Source organism: Triturus cristatus, chromosome 1_2 (assembly GCF_964204655.1).
Source record: "Triturus cristatus chromosome 1_2, aTriCri1.1, whole genome shotgun sequence".
Classification (NCBI taxonomy): Eukaryota; Metazoa; Chordata; class Amphibia; order Caudata; family Salamandridae; genus Triturus; species Triturus cristatus.
The window spans coordinates 1188159123-1188177945 of NC_140580.1; the positions used below are offsets into that span (position 1 = coordinate 1188159123).

The 18823-nt window shown below is 52.9% G+C and overlaps 1 protein-coding gene and 1 pseudogene across 2 annotated transcripts in view; one reads left to right on the forward strand and one right to left on the reverse strand.

Annotated features, from left to right (window-relative positions):
* The window catches only part of LOC146868998 (18S ribosomal RNA), a 1109-nt pseudogene extending 884 nt beyond the window's left edge, over nucleotides 1-225 (reverse strand).
* TTC16 (tetratricopeptide repeat domain 16) overlaps nucleotides 1-18823 on the forward strand; it is a 535487-nt gene that overhangs the window by 91554 nt on the left and 425110 nt on the right. The window lies entirely within an intron of this gene.

An 18823-nucleotide genomic window follows, 5' to 3' on the forward strand; every position in this document is an offset into this window, starting at 1 on the left:
GGATTGGTCTTGGTCTGATAAATGCACGCATCCCGGGAGGTCAGCGCTCGTCGGCATGTATTAGCTCTAGAATTACCACAGTTATCCAAGTAACAGATGGAGCGATCAAAGGAACCATAACTGATTTAATGAGCCATTCGCAGTTTCACTGTACCGGCTGTGTGTACTTACACGTGCATGGCTTAATCTTTGAGACAAGCATATGCTCTTGGCAGAATCAACCAGGTAGCCACACCTGCTGACGGGGTGGTTTCGGGGGGCCGCGTGCCCATCTCCCTGACTAGACAACCTTCATGCACCCCTCCCTCTTGGGAGCCTACGGGGTGAAGGAGCCCAACCGCCTGGGCGGGAGGGCTCGCTGGAGGGCTGGAGAGGTGCGGTCACATGGGCACCGGCAGGCCCAGCCAACTCCCCCGGAAAGGAGAGGCGAGCCGAGGTGCAGCCTGAGCGAGAAGCAGGGCTGCCAGAGCCTGGCGGCGGCGTCAACCCTCTGAACGGTCGTTTCGAGCTGCTGTGGAAATGTGCTGGGTGGAGAGGGGTGACAGCATGGCGCACGGGGCCTACGAACTTGTTGGGCAGCAGCATCCGAGGGCCTGGTGCCACCCGACCCCTTCCGCTTGGGTCAGACCACTGGTGGACACGAGCTGCCAGGGCAACTCGACCTTCATGCGGGGAGGAAGCTCCTTGCTTGAAACAACAGCCGAGGCTGGCCAAGCAGTCCATCCGTGAACGGACCGAGAGTGCCCAATCGATCAAAGTACAGCCAGGGCATCCCATGGCAGGCCGCCCTGTGCGGGGGGATGGCGGCTTCACATCCCTGCCAGCTCCCGGGGCAAGCAGGCTCAAAGGAAAGGACCATCAGGAAGGGGCTGAGAGGCAAGCGCAGACCTGGGTCCCTGGGGGCCTTGGTGGGCGGGCCCGGGTGCTGCATTCCCCTGTCTCAGAATCGCCGGACCTCACGGAGGTCTGACTGAGCAAACTCGGAGAAAGAGGACCATCGGGAAGAGGCTGAGAGGCAGGTGTGTACCCGGTCTTCTGAGGGCCCCGGCGGGCAGGCCCGGGTTCTGCTTTCCCCTGTTTCAGAATCGCTGGACCTCTCCCTAGTAATCCGTAGGAAAATTAACCACCTTTCTTGTAATCCGTGCACACGAGGTGACAGGGGGGACCCATGGCGCAAATGTACCCGAACTCCTGGAGTCCTCGCTGGGATCGGGGAGGCAAATGAGCCCTCATCGGGACTTGCAGGCAAGCCCGGCCATCTGGTCGCCCCATTAGAAAGCATTGCGTACGACCAGATGGCCGAGGGGATAGGTGCGACCAGATGGGTGAGGGGATAGGTGCGAACAGATGGCCGAGGGGAAAGGTGTGACCAGATAGCCAGGCTCGAAAGGGAAACAATCTGGTCGCTCTGTGCCCCAATGAAAGCGTGAGCGGGTGCTGGGGCATGGGGGACTGGAGGCCCAGGGTGCCAGCTGGGCCCCAGCCATGGAGGCTGTGAGGGGGACCCGACGGGCCCTCCGACATGGGGCCCGCGGACACCTTGACAAGCAGGGGAGGCCTGCATGGGACCGACGGAACCCCGTCCTGGGCCCTTGGTGGAGCAGCAGGCCGGGGGACGGGGCCAGGACCAGAGCACCCGACCCGGGGTCCGACGGGGCTCCTGGACCCAGCCAGAGGCACAGGGGAAGCCTCCCCGACCCGCCGGACACCATCCCGGGCACCCTGCCATGCAGCAGGACCGAGGACAGAGCCCAGAGTGGGGAGGCCGCCCTCCCCAGGGCCCTCAGGGGCACCGGCCAGAGCTCCTGAACCCAGCCAACCAAGGGGAGGCTCCCTGGGCACAATGGAACCCCGGGCCTTTGGCAGAGCAGCAGGCCGGGGGACGGGGCTCAGGGCCGGAGCACCCGACCCGGGGCCTGGCAGGGCCCCTGGACCCAGCCAGGGCTCCCAGGCCCAGAGGCGCAGGGGAAGCCTCCCTGGGCCCGCTGGACACTATCCCGGGCACCCTGCCACACAGCAGGACCAAGGAAAGAGCCCGGGATGGGGAGGCCGCCCTCCCCATGGCCCTCAGGGGCCCCGGCCGGAGCTCTTGAACCCAGCCAAGCAAGGGGAGGCTCCCTGGGCACTACGGAACCACGTCCCAGGCCTTTGGTAGAGCGGCAGGCCGGGGGACAGGGCCCAGGGCCGGAGCACCCGACCTGGGGCCCGGCAGGGCCCCTGGACCCAGCCAGGGCTCCCAGGCCCAGAGGCACAGGGAAAGCTTCCCCGGGCCCGCAGGACACTATCCCAGGCACCCTGCCACGCAGCAGGACCGAGGAAAGAGCCCGGGGTGGGGAGGCTGCCCTCCCCAGGTCCCTCAGGGGCCCTGGCTGGAGCTCCTGAACCCAGCCCAGCAAGTGGAGGCTCACTAGGCACAACAGAATCCCATCCTGGCCCTTTGGCAGAGCGGCAGGCCGGGGGACGGGGCCCAGGGCCGGATCACCCTACCTGGGGCTCGTCGAGACCCCTGGACCCAGCCAGGGCTCCCAGGCCCAGAGGCGCAGGGGAAGCCTCCCCAGGCCCGCCGGACACCATCCCGGGCACCCTGCCACACAGCAGGACTGAGGACGGAGCCCGGGGTGGGGAGGCTGCCCTCCCCAGTTCCCTCAGGGGCCCCGGCCAGAGCTCCTGAACCCAGCCCAGCAAGTGGAGGTTCCCCATCCCGGGCCTTTGGCAGAGCCGCAGGCCGGGGAACGGGGCCCAGGGCTGGGGCAGCCCTCCATCTGGTCGCCCCATTGGAAAGCATTGCGTGCGACCAGATGGCCAAGGGGAAAGGTGAGACCAGATGGTCGGGACCGAAATGACTCCCATCTGCCGCCCCGAGCCTTCACGGTAGGGCTCCCGCCTGCCCACGCAGGACACCGAGGCTCCGCGTCCCGGGGGGGGCTCGGGGTCCCCGGCTGGGCCTCAGGCACGGGAGGACCACCGGAGCTCTAGGGCCCGGATGCCCGGGACCCATGGAGCCCATCCCGGGCACTTTGCCACGCCGTGGGCTGGAGGAGGGGACCCCCGGACGGAGGGGAGGTGTTGTCCGGGCATAGCCCATCTGGTCCCTGGCCGAGAACTGCCAGCCCGGGAGGGGTGTTCCGGCATACCCTGCCCCTACTAATCCGGAGGAAAGCTACCCCTCTTTCTGGGAACCCGTGCGCACCGTGAGACTCAGAGGACCCTGGGCGCGAATGAGCTCAACCTCCTGGAGCCCTGGCTGGGATCTGGGAGGCAAATGAGTCCTCATCGGGACTTCCGGGGCAACCCGGCCTTCTCGTCGCCCCATTGGAAAGCATTGCGTGCGACCAGATAACCGAGGGGAAAGGTGCGACCAGATGGCTGGGACCGAAAGTACTCCCACCTGCCCGCCCCGAGCCTTCGCGGTAGGGCTCCTGCCTGCCCACGCAGGGCACCGGGGCTCCACGTCCCGGGGGGCTCGGGGTCTCCGGCTGGGCCTCAGGCACGGGGAGGACCACCAAAGCTCCCATGCCCGGACGCCCGGGGGAGGACTGCCCATGAAGCCCATCCTGGGCACTTTGCCACGGCGTGGGCTGGAGGAAGGAGCCCCCGGACGGAGGGGAGGTGTTGTCCGGGCATAGCCCATCTGGTACCCGGCAAAGAACCGCCAGCCCGCGAGGGGTGTTCCGGCATACCCTGCCCCTACTAATCCAGAGGAAAGCTACCCCTCTTTCTGGGAACCAATGTGCACCGCTAGACTCAGGAGACCCATGGCGCGAACGTGCCCGACCTCCTGGAGCCCTGGCTGGGATCCGGGAGGCAAATGAGCCCTCATCGGGACTTCCAGGGCAGCCCGACCATCTGGTCGCCCCATTAGAAAGCATTGCGTGCGACCAGATGGCCGAGGGGAAAGGTGCGACGAGATGGCCGGGACCGAAAGGACTCCCATCTGCCCGCCCGAGCCTTCGCGGTAGGGCTCCCGCCTGCCCACGCAGGTCTCGGGGGCTCCGCGTCCTGGGGGGCTAGGGGACCCCGACTGGGCCTCAGGCACGGGGAGAACCACTGGAGCTCTCAGGTCCGGACGCCCGGGGAAGGACTGCCCAGGACCCAAGGAGCCTGTCCCGGGCACTTTGCCACGCCGTGGCCTGAAGGAGGGGGCCCCCGGATGGAGGGGAGGTGTTGTCCGGGCATAGCCCATCTGGTCCCCGGCAGAGAACCGCCAGCCTGGGAGGAGTGTTCCGGCATACCCTGCCCCTACTAATCTGGAGGAAAGCTACCCCCCTTTCTGGGAACCCGTGCGCACCGTGAGACTCAGGGGACCCTAGGCCCAGACTCGCCTGACCTCCTGAAGCCCTGGCTGGGATCCGGGAGGCAAATGAGCCCCCATCGGGACTTCCAGGGCAGTCCGGCCATCTGGTCGCCCCATTGGAAAGCATTGCGTGCGCCCAGATGGCCGAGGGGGAAGGTGCGACCAGATGGCCGGGACCGAAAGGAAGCCCAAGCCGAGTAGGGCTCCCGCCTGCCCGTGCAGGGCTCCGGGGCTCTGCACCAGGGACCCTTGTCCCTAGCAAATGGACACTTGGCAGGCCGCAGGACGGGGGCTCCCACACTTTAGGCCCTGACCGAAACCCAGGCCACGGGTCCGGTCCCTGCTTCTCAACCCAGCCAGGCCAGGGAAATCGGGGATGCTGCCCGGGCGACTCCTGTCCCGGGCACACGGACCCTCAGGACGTGCGCTCGTTTTCCACAAATTTTTTCCGTAATTCCGCGTAGAGACCTTACGCCAATTCCGCCCAGCCCTAATTTATACAGGCCTGGACTCTAAAATGTAGGGAGGGCCGGAAGAAGACAGACAGGTGTCACACACTGCATGTCGGCGAGATAGGGAGACTCCTCCTCATCGCTGGAAGGGGTGGGGCTTCCCCTGTCCCTAAAACCGAACTGAATGTTGATAGTATTATTCTATCTCATTCAGCCACCATTAAGCATGCGTGACGTGTCTGCGTTATCACCTGCCTTGTCTAATGAAGGTAATGTAGATGTCATTCCCATCCATGCTGCTGCTACTAGTCGGTGTTCGCAGTGACGCGCATGCATTGCATTCTGCCGGCCGAGAACGGAGTAGAAAGTACTTAACAGGAGCACATTTATTTTTGAACTATTTAACAACATTTGTGAAAAAAACGAGGAATACAGACATTATTACTTTTTAATTCTCTTAGCATGTGGTTACTTTCTTTAAGCAAACAACACTGATGTGTGAACTCAAGAACACGGTCCACACTTGCCTGGTCAGACATCGGGAATCTATGCATGTGCACTGCACATGGGACTGCATGTCCCCTGTGTGTAATTGCACACTACATTGCCTTACACATTGGGAAAGAGGAGCTTGCAGACTGTCTCGTGACCGTCCAGGAGACGCCTGGAAGGCTGCGACTGGCGCTGCTTTCCAGACATATGACTGGACATGGACGTGAATCCCAAGCAGTGCTAAACCTGCAGCTGTTCGCAAACATATTTACTACCTCTAAGAGCTGTCCCCATGGCCTTGTTGCAATTTATTTTTCACAGTGTTCAGCAATGTCAAACTTCACGATGGAACCCCAGAATTTCACATACATGTTGTGTAGGTAGAGCTGAGAAGAGGTGCATGAACCTAAGTGTGATCTCAAGTTGCCACATAAATGTGCACATACCTGTCCAAGTGGGTCAAACACGGAGTCATAATAGTACAAACTATCAGTGCGCAAACACAGGGGTGAAGTGTAAAAAAAACATATATTTGTCGTTTTTGCCTCCCGATAGCTGTGAAAGAACTATTGTGACCTTACAGTGGGCTCTCAGCCCCCTGTGGCTTACAAATGATTGGCTTGATCGGCACTTGCATTGCTTACCGATGGCTTGACGTCCCCCCCTCTGCAATCTACCATTCGTCAGAGGCCTCACCTCTTCTAGTCTGCAGATTTACGAGAGAGGTTAATGTCACCCTCACTGCTGTCTTTTTAGAGCTTTATTCCTGCTGTATGTTCAGTAAACAGACTTGCAAACTGCGCAAATAACAACATACATCTACACTGCACCAAGTAAGAAATCTTTCTGGAAGCAGTTTGGGTAAAAATGGGCTCCGATTCACTCTCAGAAGATCAGCTTCATAGTTACTGTTGAAACTTCCCAAAAAAACAACCTAGATTAACAATGTGACAAACCCCTGGCACTGCCACACTGGAGGTAACTCTTGGCATAGGGCACACTGGAGCCAGCCTTCTGATTAAATAAAAAATGGACTAAAAAACAAAAACAATTTATGCAAGATGTTAGCATGTGTCATTGTTGTGAAGACATGAAAAATGATGTGTTTGAATAAACCCTTCGCCTCTGTGATTCGCAGGAGGGAGGGTGCTTTGAAATGGTCATAATTAAAAATGTATTAACAATAAGGAATCATTTGATCATATACAGTGTCTGTTCTATATCAATGAATACATGTGCATGTAATCAGTTTGATTCTTTTAAATCTCTTTTCCCCTCTCCTTTCCATATATTTCATGATGGGGTAGGCACTAGGGGAAATCATTCATCTTGTCAGTTTGTAGCATAAATAATGTAGGTTCGCTGTGCTGTTCTGTGTTTTGCGGCACCACACCCTCTTCAGAGAAACACACAATTCTTCATGTCACATACAGAGAAACAAACAATCTGTCCCGTGCGTATCGCGTCAGCAGCCTCGTATGGGTGGTATTTAAAGAGACATTTGCCCATGTTTCCTTGGTGTCTTAATCATGCAGTTTTTATAGAACTGCATCAGTGTCAGTTATTGTGATATCATCATTGTGAAGGTCATGTGACATCACTTCCTGGGAAGATTCAGATTCAATGCTCTTATGATATCACTCCCTGTGATGTCATTGCAGTCAAAGGGTGCATGATGTCACTTCTACAACCCATGAGATTTGATGAATGGGCGTCCATGTGGGTCGGCATCTGTTTTTAAACTGTGGTTTCTTGGGACTGAGATCTGTTGAAGCCCTCCCCTGGAGGGGCCGCATTACCTTGAGATTGGCCAGCACCCCACCTTTTTTAGGTCTCGCCTAGCATTGCTGCACACATGTGCAGCTCACTCGGCGAGATTTATTGTTAATGAGGACTTTTACAAAAGGGCTTGAAGCCCCGCCCCTCATTTCCATTGGGTAGCATCAGCGTTTATGGTAAATGCTGGCTTCCCATTGGAAAGGAGGGTTTTTCGTCCGGCCCACCTGGACTGGCTCGCCTGCTTCATGGCTGTTGTGAAGACTTTCCTTATCTGCTTGTTTATTTAATAAGCAGATAAGAAAAGTCTTCACGACAGCAGTGAAGCACACAAGCCAGTGCTCCGGGCTTCCTGCAACCACGCTGCCTTCACGCCCGGAGCATGCACCAGTCGGCTCTGTGATTGGTTGGCGGCAGGCAGGCACAGAGCTCAGAGGATCAAGGGGTCACAGGGAGGACACGCTCAGATCCAAATAGAACGCTGAATCCAGGTGGTTGCGTCGCGCTTTCACTTTAAAGTGAAAGCACAATGCAAAAATAAACAGCGGCTGACTGGCAAGCGCTTGTCTTCACCCAGCCTCCCTTTCCCCCTGCCCACTCTCTGCCCATTACTGCTTGCTACAACGGGGGAGATTTGCTGTTTTTTTAAATGACTTTCTCCTGTTGCACGCGGTACATACTTTCCTGCAAGGGACCCGCTTCCATACGAACAACGACACGGGTGGGGGTGGGCGCAATATAAACAATGGTGGCAGCAGTTTTTTTTCTTTTTTCACAGCAGAGGCCCGCTTTTATAAAGCACCGCGGGCACGCAGCCCCTGATTAGCAACAATGACGGGCGCAGATTTATGTTCCCACAGCCGGCGCCCGCTTTTATAAAGCGCTGCAGGTATGTATTATTTTTCTTTGTAAAAAACGGCGGCTGCAGGGCTTCTATAAAAGTGGGTGCCGGCTGTGAGGAAAAAAAAACTACGGCCGCCACTGTGAGAAAAAACAAACTACGGCCGCCATTGTTTGTTTTGTGCCTGTGCCTCTTTCGTTTTTCTCCTCTGTTCGAAAGTCCTGTTTTATTTTGCTCCGGGCGATGATGGTTTCGCCTGGAGTCTGCGCGTGTTTATTTTGGGCATGAAAACATATTTCGAATTTAAAAGGGTGCAGATGCACTGGCAGGGCGCCCCCCCCGGCCACATGAGTGCCTCCTCTTTCAATGACTTGTAGTGTAAGGGGGAAAACATTTACTTTGATGCCCCCCACCCCCGTCAGAGTGATACACTTAGCACTGCTTGCAGCCTTTTGTTTTTTGTTCCATTGTTGCAATTTACAGAAACCAGAACCCCTGCTCCTACGTCCCTCCCCACGCACACAGCATTTACTGAAGGAAAAAGCAGAAAAGGTGTTCCCTGCTTTTGATGCGGCCAGAGGTCAGATGAGGTGGCATGTTACCGTAATGAACACCGACAAGAAATGGGCGGGGGTGGTTTTAGACACGAAATGTGCTCTCTTGTGATCTGCACTGAAGGCAGACGATGTAGCCAGGACAAGTGTGTGTGTGTGTGCGCGTGAGTGTGTGTGTGTGGTGTCCTAGAGACGTGTGTGCCTGCGCACGTGCATGTGTGTTTAGAGAGACATGAGTTCTTCTTGTATATATGTGGGGATGTGCGGTGTGCGTGTGTGGGTGTAGAGATGTGTGTGTGTGCACATATGTGTAGAGCGGAATGTATTTTATATAAATGTGTGTGGGGGTGTAAAGACAGAGGTGTGAGTGTGTGTGTGTGAATTGCTGAGGCAAATCCGCACACATTCCTGAAGTCAGTTATACCTTTTATTAGAGTAAGAAGCACGTGACACGCTGCGCTGTGCACACGGCTGAACGGGGCCTCTGAGGATGTTCATTCTTACAGGTAAGGAAAGTGATGAGGGTTTCTTGTCTCCACCGCACATTTGCAAACAAAGTGAGAAACAATCCATCCATCCAAGCTCATTCATCCATCCATCTACATGCCCCACCTTTTCCATCCATCCATTCATCCTTCCAGCATTCATCCAAACACGTGAATTTATCCAGATATTCATGCATCACGTCCATCCATCTGCCTATGCAACTCTCATAGCTCAGTCCACCCATTCACGCATTCAACCATTCATGCAAACTTATAAAAATGCTCACCACCTCTACAGTCTGTCTACTCATCCAACAAATCCGACCCTGTCCACCAATCCTTTCTTCCCCAATCCACAAAACCCATGCATTCATCAGTCTACTCACCCACCCTTCCATCCATCTGTGCATCCAACCCACCCAACCTATCTTCTCAGACCTACATCCAATACTGGGCATTCTTCCATCTGTCCACTCCCCAGCCCACACAATCCACCCATCCACGATTCACCCGTTAATTCAAACCCACGATACTTACTCACTTCAACAGTCCATCTACTCATTCAGCCAATCCAACCTAGTACACAAATGCATTCACTCAACAGTTTACTCCCCCACCCTTCCACCCATCAGTGCATCCAACCCACCTGACCCATCCTCTCAGCCTTGCATCCAATACCAGTCATTCATCCATCTAACCACCCCCGCCCCCGCCATTCATGCACCCCAACCCATGGAACTACGTTCCCACTTCTACAGTCCATCTGGCCCTCTAACCAATCCGACCCAGCCTAAACAGCCACCCTTTCACCAATCCACCCAAACCCATGCATTCATCAGTCTACTTCCCCACCATTTCATTCATCTATGCATCCAACCCACTTGTATCCAATCCCATGGATTCATCCATCCATCGTCTCCCCAACCCACCCAATCCACCCATCAAAGTTCACACATCCATCAATCCATCATCAATATATACCCACCCGCCTGTCTTTTCTCCACCAACCCGCCCGACGCACCCACCCCACATTGTGGGTAATCTCCTGCCTGATGCCTGCTTCGGACATTGAGAGCCCACACAGCTCTACCACCGCTCACCCTTCACAATACAGAGGGGTGACCCCCACAGCCCAGATGGAGGATTCATCGGGGGTCCCAGGGCTGGCAGGGCCCCACCCCCTCCACCCGCCGCAGCGCCAAAACTTCTCACCATTGGCTTTAATTTAATTCCATTTCTCAGTGAAAAGTTGAAAGACATCCTGATTGGTTTTACCCTGCGCATGTGCATTATTAGCACCATCCCGCCTACTTCCTGGGCGATTTATATGTATTTTCGCTAGGAAGCCGGTCTTTAGTTGCATGAAAAATGCAATAGGTCTCGCCTTTTATTAAGTTAAAGTGCTTTAACTTAATCAAAGGCGAGACCTATTGCATTTTTAATGCTTGTTAATTGTTGCTTACTATGCTGTGAATAGTATTTCTATTTTTTTTTTACCTTGAGCAGTGCCCTCAGGGCAGCACTTCCTGGCAATGCAAAATTCCAACTTTTCAACCCTTTGTGAAACACTTGGGGAGTTTAACATTACCGACTCATCCAGGCCTAGAGTGAGAATAGTAAATAAACCCTCTGGACGAGTCTAGGGAAGGCTGCACTTGTCCTGACCTTGGGCAGGTCTGCATCATAATGGTCCTGTTGATGCCTTCTGCTTCTTCCTTCACTCTCTCTGGAAGGATGCACTGGTGCCTCGGAGGCGAGCACCGGCCTTGAAGCACTGGTGCCTCGGAGGTGAGCACCGGCCTTGAAGCACTGGTGCCTCGAAGGTGAGCACCGGCCTTGAAGCACTGGTGCCTCTGAGGTGAGCACCGGCCTTGAAGCACTGGTGCCTCTGAGGTGAGCACCGGCCTTGAAGCACTGTGCTCTGAGGTGAGCACCGGCCTTGAAGCACTGTGATCTGAGGTGAGCACTGGCCTTGAAGCACTGGTGCCTCTGAGGTGAGCACCGGCCTTGAAGCACTGTGCTCTGAGGTGAGCACCGGCCTTGAAGCGCTGGTGCCTCGGAGGTGAGCACCGGCCTTGAAGCACTGGTGCCTCTGAGGTGAGCACCGGCCTTGAAGCACTGTGCTCTGAGGTGAGCACCGGCCTTGAAGCACTGGTGCCTCGGAGGTGAGCACTGGCCTTGAAGCACTGTGCTCTGAGGTGAGCACCGGCCTTGAAGCACTGGTGACTCTGAGGTGAGCATCGGCCTTGAAGCACTGGTGCCTCTGAGGTGAGCACCGTCTTGAAGCACTGGTGCCTCGAAGGTGAGCACCAGCCTTGAAGCACTGGTGCCTCTGAGGTGAGCACCGGCCTTGAAGCACTGGTGCCTCGGAGGTGGGCACCGGCCTTGAAGCACTGGTGACTCTGAGGCGAGCACCGGCCTAGAAGCACTGTGATCTGAGGTGAGCACCGGCCTTGAAGCACTGGTGCCTCGGAGGAGAGCACCGGCCTGGAAGCACTGTTGCCTCGGAGGTGAGCACCGGCCTTGAAGCACTGTGCTCTGAGTTGAGCACCGGCTTTGAAGCACTGTGCTCTGAGGTGAGCACCGGCCTTGAAGCACTGGTGCCTCTGTGGTGAGCACGTGCCTTGAAGCACTGGTGCCTCTGAGGTGAGCACCGGCCTTGAAGCACTGGTGCCTCTGAGGTGAGCACCGGCCTTGAAGCACTGTGCTCTGAGGTGAGCACTGGCCTTGAAGCACTGGTGCCTCGAAGGTGAGCACGGGCCTTGAAGCACTGTGCTCTGAGGTGAGCACCGGCCTTGAAGCACTGTGCTCTGAGTTGAGCACCGGCTTTGAAGCACTGTGCTCTGAGGTGAGCACCAGCCTTGAAGCCCTGGTGCCTCTGAGGTGAGCACCAGCCTTGAAGCACTGGTGCCTCTGTGGTGAGCACCGGCCTTGAAGCACTGGTGCCTCGGAGGTGAGCACCGGCCTTGGAGCACTGGTGCCTCGGAGGTGAGCACCGGCCTTGAAGCACTGTGCTCTGAGGTGAGCACTGGCCTTGAAGCACTGGTGACTCTGAGGTGAGCACCGGCCTTGAAGCACTGGTGCCTCGGAGGTGAGCACCGGCCTTGAAGCACTGTGCTCTGAGGTGAGCACCGGCCTTGAAGCACTGGTGACTCTGAGGTGAGCACCGGCCTTGAAGCACTGGTGCCTCTGAGGTGAGCACCGGCCTTGAAGCACTGGTGACTCTGAGGTGAGCACCAGCCTTGAAGCACTGGTGCCTCTGAGGTGAGCACCGGCCTTGAAGCACTGTGCTCTGAGGTGAGCACCGGCCTTGAAGCACTGGTGACTCTGAGGCGAGCACCGGCCTTGAAGCACTGGTGCCTCGAAGGTGAGCACCGGCCTTGAAGCACTGGTGCCTCTGAGGTGAGCACCGGCCTTGAAGCACTGTGCTCTGAGGTGAGCACCGGCCTTGAAGCACTGTGCTCTGAGGTGAGCACCAGCCTTGAAGCACTGGTGACTCTGAGGCGAGCACCGGCCTTGAAGCACTGGTGCCTCGAAGGTGAGCACCGGCCTTGAAGCACTGTGCTCTGAGGTGAGCACTGGCCTTGAAGCACTGGTGACTCTGAGGTGAGCACCGTGTTGTAGCGCTGGTGCCTCGGAGGTGAGGCCGGCCTTGAAGCACTGGTGACTCTTAGGTGAGCACCAGCCTTGAAGCACTGGTGCCTCTGTGGTGAGCACCAGCCTTGAAGCACTGGTGCCTCTGAGGTGAGCACCGGCCTTGAAGCCCTGGTGCCTCGGAGGTGAGCACCGTCTTGAAGCACTGGTGCCTCTTAGGTGAGCAGCGGCCTTGAAGCACTGTGCTCTGAGGTGAGCACCGGCCTTGAAGCACTGGTGCCTCGAAGGTGAGCACCAGCCTTGAAGCACTGTTGCCTCGGAGGTGAGCACCGGCCTTGAAGCACTGTGCTCTGAGGTGAGCACCAGCCTTGAAGCACTGTGCTCCCAGGTGAGCACCGGCCTTGAAGCACTGGTGCCTCTGAGGTGAGCACCGGCCTTAAAGCACTGGTGCCTCGGAGGTGAGCACCGGCCTTAAAGCACTGGTGCCTCGGAGGTGAGCACCGGCCTTGAAGCACTGGTGCCTCGAAGGTGAGCACCGGCCTTGAAGCACTGGTGCCTCGAAGGTGAGCACCGGCCTTAAAGCACTGGTGCCTCGGAGGTGAGCACCGGCCTTAAAGCACTGGTGCCTCGGAGGTGAGCACCGGCCTTGAAGCACTGCAGCTTCCTGTGTGTCCAGCCTCTGCACAGTGCGGCGGGCCTTTGGGTGTAGTTTGTGTGTGATGAAGATTTGCACCACGGCATCACCACAATACTCCTCACTTGACCCAGGTATTGAAGTTGCAGGCTGGCTGGTCTCTCCTTATGCCTTTTGCAGCGTAACAGCTCTCACTTGCTGTGTCCGTGACACCTTCTTGTCTGGTCAGAACCTGGGTATAAATTAGTAAACAAGAAGTGGTTCTGTCGGGTTTGGAACAATTTCTTTTCAGTGCACCTAATGTCACAGGCAAATGTTGATTTGTAATTTTCAACAAAGTCTCAACCACCTGAATAAAGAATCCTTACAGATAATGAGAGCCGTGACTCAATAGTAGTGTCTACTGTTTATGTTATTACAGAATTAAATCATCCATCAATATTTACACAAGCAGTAGATCAAGGCTGTCTAAAAACGATACAATAATGGTAACAATGTGACATATGTGCTCTGTGCTAAACAAGTGTGTAATATATACAGTGATAAAGACTTATATACATTGGTGGGGGGGGGAAGGGGGAGGTTGGCCAGACAAATATGTTGAACTAATGGCTCTGTTGGCTGATCCTGCTCCTTTCGGTGTACAGAGCCTTGGTCAGTCTGGGCCTTGTATGAATGTCGACGTTTCAACCCGTGATGTGCTCCATTAGGTAGCCACGTTGGGTCTTCATCGGGACAGGACGGGGAGAGGCAATGACAGCCTAAGGATACGAGACAGGTGGGTTTTAGGCAAGTTGTTGCGTGTTGGGTGATACATATTACATGGAAGGTAAGGGACTTACCGTCGGTAGACCAGACGGAGTCCTGGCTACGTGAGCTTCAATCAGCTGTCACCTGGCGGTAGATTCAGGGACACCAGGGCGTGGGGTATCTAAAATTGGAAGTAAATTGAATTTAAGCCCAGCACGGAATGGTACGGGAAACACACTGAGACTAATGTATGCCCATGGTAGGGGGGCTGCGGTTAGTTAGCAGTTTCTGATCCCTGTGCATGGCGTGCAAGTGCCGAGGATCGGCAGTATCTATATACATGCACCCAATCTTGCCTGCCGATCGCACAATCACCGGCACCTTAACCCTGGCACACCACGGTCTTTCATTGCCCACGCGATCTCGGTTTCCGATCGCATACAATCTGGCAATCCGGCATGCCCCTCACAAACTGAATTTGCTCACCGGCAACTCAGCACCAATATGTCATGGTTTACAATCCTGGCACACGACGATCCGTGATTTCCGATCACATACAAGACGGCAATCCGGTACGCCCCTCACCATCTGAATTAATTACGTTCATTCCCAAACCCAGTCAGACCGGCATGAGCACCAAGCGCAAACTAGACCGCACCCCAATCACACTGTAAGTCGGTATCACATGGCATCTAGGCACAATAAACACCGTTAACTTCACTAGGCGCACTTCGGTAGTTGCCAACCGCCTATGCAGCTGTCTTCACTCGAATATCAACGCAAGTCTTTTACCGCTGTCCATGCTAACTTGCACTGAGCCTTCTCACTAGAGGCCTCCCTGTTTGCGTGCATGTATAGATACTCTTCTTGTTAAAAGAATCTCAACTGCATGAGGGACGTATACCTTAACATTACATTACAATTGACTCACTTTGCTCTCTACTTACAGATGCAAATACTACAGGATCTAAGGTAGCAGAGACGTATGCCACTGGACGTCGCATTAGACTGTGTCTCTGTGTCAAGACTGAGAGGGCACAGTTTTCTCTCTCACAACAGAACAATGCGAATTCCTTCGAATAATCTGGCATACCTAAAGCAGGTGCTTCACATAAACAATTTCTCAATTTTACAAAAGATTGCATGATCTGATCATCTCTCTCTACTAGGTCCTTTGCTCGCTTCTTTGTCATTTGTATCAAGGGTTTTGCAAGTAGAGAAAACCCTACAATCCATTGCCTGCAGTATCCCACGACACCAAGAAACATTCTTATTTCTTTTTGTGACTGCGGTAGTTTCATTTGCTTTATTATTTTTATTCTCTCAGTGGTCACTCGTTCTATTTGGTGTCCTAAATACTTTACTTCGTTTCTGCAGAACTGTAATTTTTCAGGGGAACTTTATATTCACCCTTTGCTAGATGTTTCAATAGGGCAATGGAATCAGTTACACAGTCACTCCTTGTTTTAGATGCAACCAATAGGTCATCAATATACTGCACCAGGACTGACTCTCGAGGTAGTGCCAATGCCTCAAGGCATTTTTTCAAAATTTGGTTAAAGATCGAAGGACTTTCTGCGTACCCTTGAGAACGCGATTCAAAACATAAATACGATCCTCAAATTTAAAGAAAAATAAAAACTGACTATCAGGATGCAGTGGGATGGAGAAAAAAGCATGGCATAAATCAATTACGGTAAACCATCCATGGTATTTGGTACAAAAAAACAGCAGGGTTGGGTACTATAGGGCAACATGGTACAACAATCTTGTTTATCTTTCTTAAATCTTTGAATTACCCTATATTTTCCATTTGGTTTCTTAATGACAATTATAGGTGAATTACAGGGACTACTCATGATTTCCTTTAAGATGCCCTTTTTGATCATTCGATCAATTTCTGCTGCAACACCTGCCTCTACTTCGGGACTCATCTTGTATTGTCTGGTATTTGGATAGACTGCACATTCCTTCACAGTCACTTTAACAGGGTCTATGTCTGTCATTAACCCTACTTCCCACACTTCAGGATTCACTGCTGTTTTGACCTCATCAGGTAAGTCATCTTTGGTCATCACTGAATATAATTTATCTACCCCTGTTCCTTGTTTGGCTAACATCATTTTATATATTCCATCTTCATCAGGGGTCTGGATGGCAACACCGTCCGGTGTGCAAAATATGGTGCAATTCATTTTTCACAACAATCCCTTCCCAATAAATTTGCAGGACTAGAATCGCATACCACAAACTTGTGCATTTTTTTAAAATTTCCAATGCACACCTCCATTGGTTTTGTTATAGGGGTCCTAATTTGTTTGTTAGAAACGCCCATTACTTGGATCGCTTCTTCCGAGAGGGGTAGGTTTGGGATGTCTGCTGTTCTCACAGTAGAACGGGTAGCACCAGTGTCCAATATAAAGGTAATGTCATTTCCTTCTACCTTTCCATCATTGTATGGACCTGACTGTTCTACCGGTAAGGATGTGCCAAGTACGCACTCCTCTTCCTCCCCCTCAGGCACCGTCATTGATCTCCAAAATACGTATCCTGCAAAAGAAACTGCAATGTTACATAATTTTTCTTACCACTTCCTTCTTGGAATCCGGTGTCCGCACTGTACTTGGCTTGACTCACAAAATTTGGTAAAGGGGCAGGTGGCAATTGACTCTGTAGGTTTACAACCTGCTGCAGTTGATTCATTAGCACCTCATTCTGCGTCTGTGGATTTAAATTTTGATTTGGGCCATTATGTTGTATGCTTTTACACTCGTTCTTCCAATGTCAAACTTTTCCGCACCCATGACAAAGGAAACCTTTTCTTGGCCTCTTCTCTGCTCAACCGCCCTTTCAGTTTACCCCCATTATTTTCACTCTGACCTTGCCCCCTTCCTGTGTTTCCTGCCTGATTCTGTAGCTGGAGTTCTTGCTGTTCTGCTAATTTCACTTGAGCCCACATCACTTTTTCTCCTAAATTCTTTCGTCTATTGTCAATTTCATCCCCACAATATTTTGCATATTTTAAAATCTCGTCTTTTGGCTTTGCTTGCCAGCACAAATTATGCTGCTTAATCATTTCGAATATTTCTTTTCGTAACCCTGACACAAACCGATACACAAAATGAGTCATGTCCTTTTCCCCATTACTCTCAAATCCACTATACTGTTTGAACACCTGTAGGTGGCGCTCATAGTATGCATGTATAGACTCATCTTTTTCCTGGGTTGTTCTATCTATTTTTATCCAATCTGTTTCTTTTGGGGGAATTTTCCCTTTTAAAAAAGTGATCACTTGGTTATATTTCTTTATGACTTCCTCTGATGGAGCTCCTGTTTTCTCACTTCTCGGGTACTCATCATTAGGCCAACCAACTGTAATTTTACATTCAGTCCACAAATCAGCAGGCACCACTATGTCAAAAAGACCATCTAGATCCTTCAAGAAAACTTTCAACACTTTCACAAACCTTTCAACTTGCCTGTACCATTCCACTGGTTTTTCTCTCAATTTAGGAAAATCATTTGTAATTGATAAAATATCCTGTCGGGTCCCTGGGACATGTACGTAACCCCCTCCTGAAACTTCTCTCATTGGGTATAACCTTTCAGTCTTCTCTGTTTCTTTCATTAAATATTCAGATGTTACTCTATTTGCTTGGGCTCCCTCCTTTTTCTTTGACCACCAAACTTTCCACCTGTCTAAGTCTCCCCATTTCTGCAATATTGTCATCAATTCTTTAACCTGCAATTTTCTTCCTGACACGTTCATGTTTTCCAAATCTTTATCAGAAAATTCTGCTCTATAAGGTTTTTCCAATACTTTGGATCGCCCTATTTCTATGCCCATTTCAGAAGTCAAATTTATCAATTTTTAATGAAATGCTTTTGTGTTTCGGGTTATACTTCTGCAAATAAATAGCAATTCCTCCTCGTTATAGGTATTTAACCTATCTAATCCTACATTTCCAGCCATCATTTCTTCTAATTAAACTCTTATGCCTAATATTTTCGGTGGTGGATTTGGTCTTTCTATTTCTTGTGCCCATCTTTCTATTTCTTAATTGTGGCACTTTTCGATCCGGTGGCTGTCTCGATTCGTACCTCTTTTTTTTTTTTTTAAAACCTTTATTCAATTTATCCGGAACACAGCTATTCAGCCGACAGCCCGGAGGTTCGGCAGCATAGGTGAAGCAGCATAAAAATGCATTCGCACTGAACCAACAGGAGAATCAAATAAAAGGTTCAATTTTAAAAGAAACACCAACACAAACCAAACCCTTGCAAGGCGTTAAGCTTCGAGTGCACATGAGGGGTGCCCATCAGGGGGAGTTCGTCCCATTCGTCTACCAGAGACAACACTATAATGAGGGGAGGGAGGGGGAAAGCAGAGACCCACAATAAGCAATCAGTCATCCACAATGCGTATATAGCCGGAAAGAGTGTCAAGGGGAAAGCTGCTCCTCTGGCTGATCCAGGACAGGGGGCAGACATATGTCCCCTCTATAGTGGTTCCATCGCCCCCATACTGCATGCCATTTCCGCGGGCGTCCTCTAGCACAATACACTGTCTTTTCCCTGAGCATGCACCAGTCCATATTTTCCTTCCACGCTGCCAGCGCGGGAGGCACTGCCGAGCCCCACAGGCGCGCAATATCCCGCTTAGCCACCATGTTCCCCAGGGTCACCCACTGAGTCTGTGCGTCATCAAGATCGGTAGGACCCCAGACGTTCAAGAGACAACACCGAGCCTCTGGTTGCATGACAATGCCCGTCACCTCCCGATTCGTACCTCTTTTGAGTAACCTGATGTGACTCTTCGGCGTGTGTCATTTATTTGCCCTCTTATCGGTAGGTCCATTAATGAAATTACAGACTCGCAATCACTAGCTTGGTCATCAACTACTAGCTTCTCTTTTCTTGGCTCAATAATGGGTGTGGTCATGACAGGTGT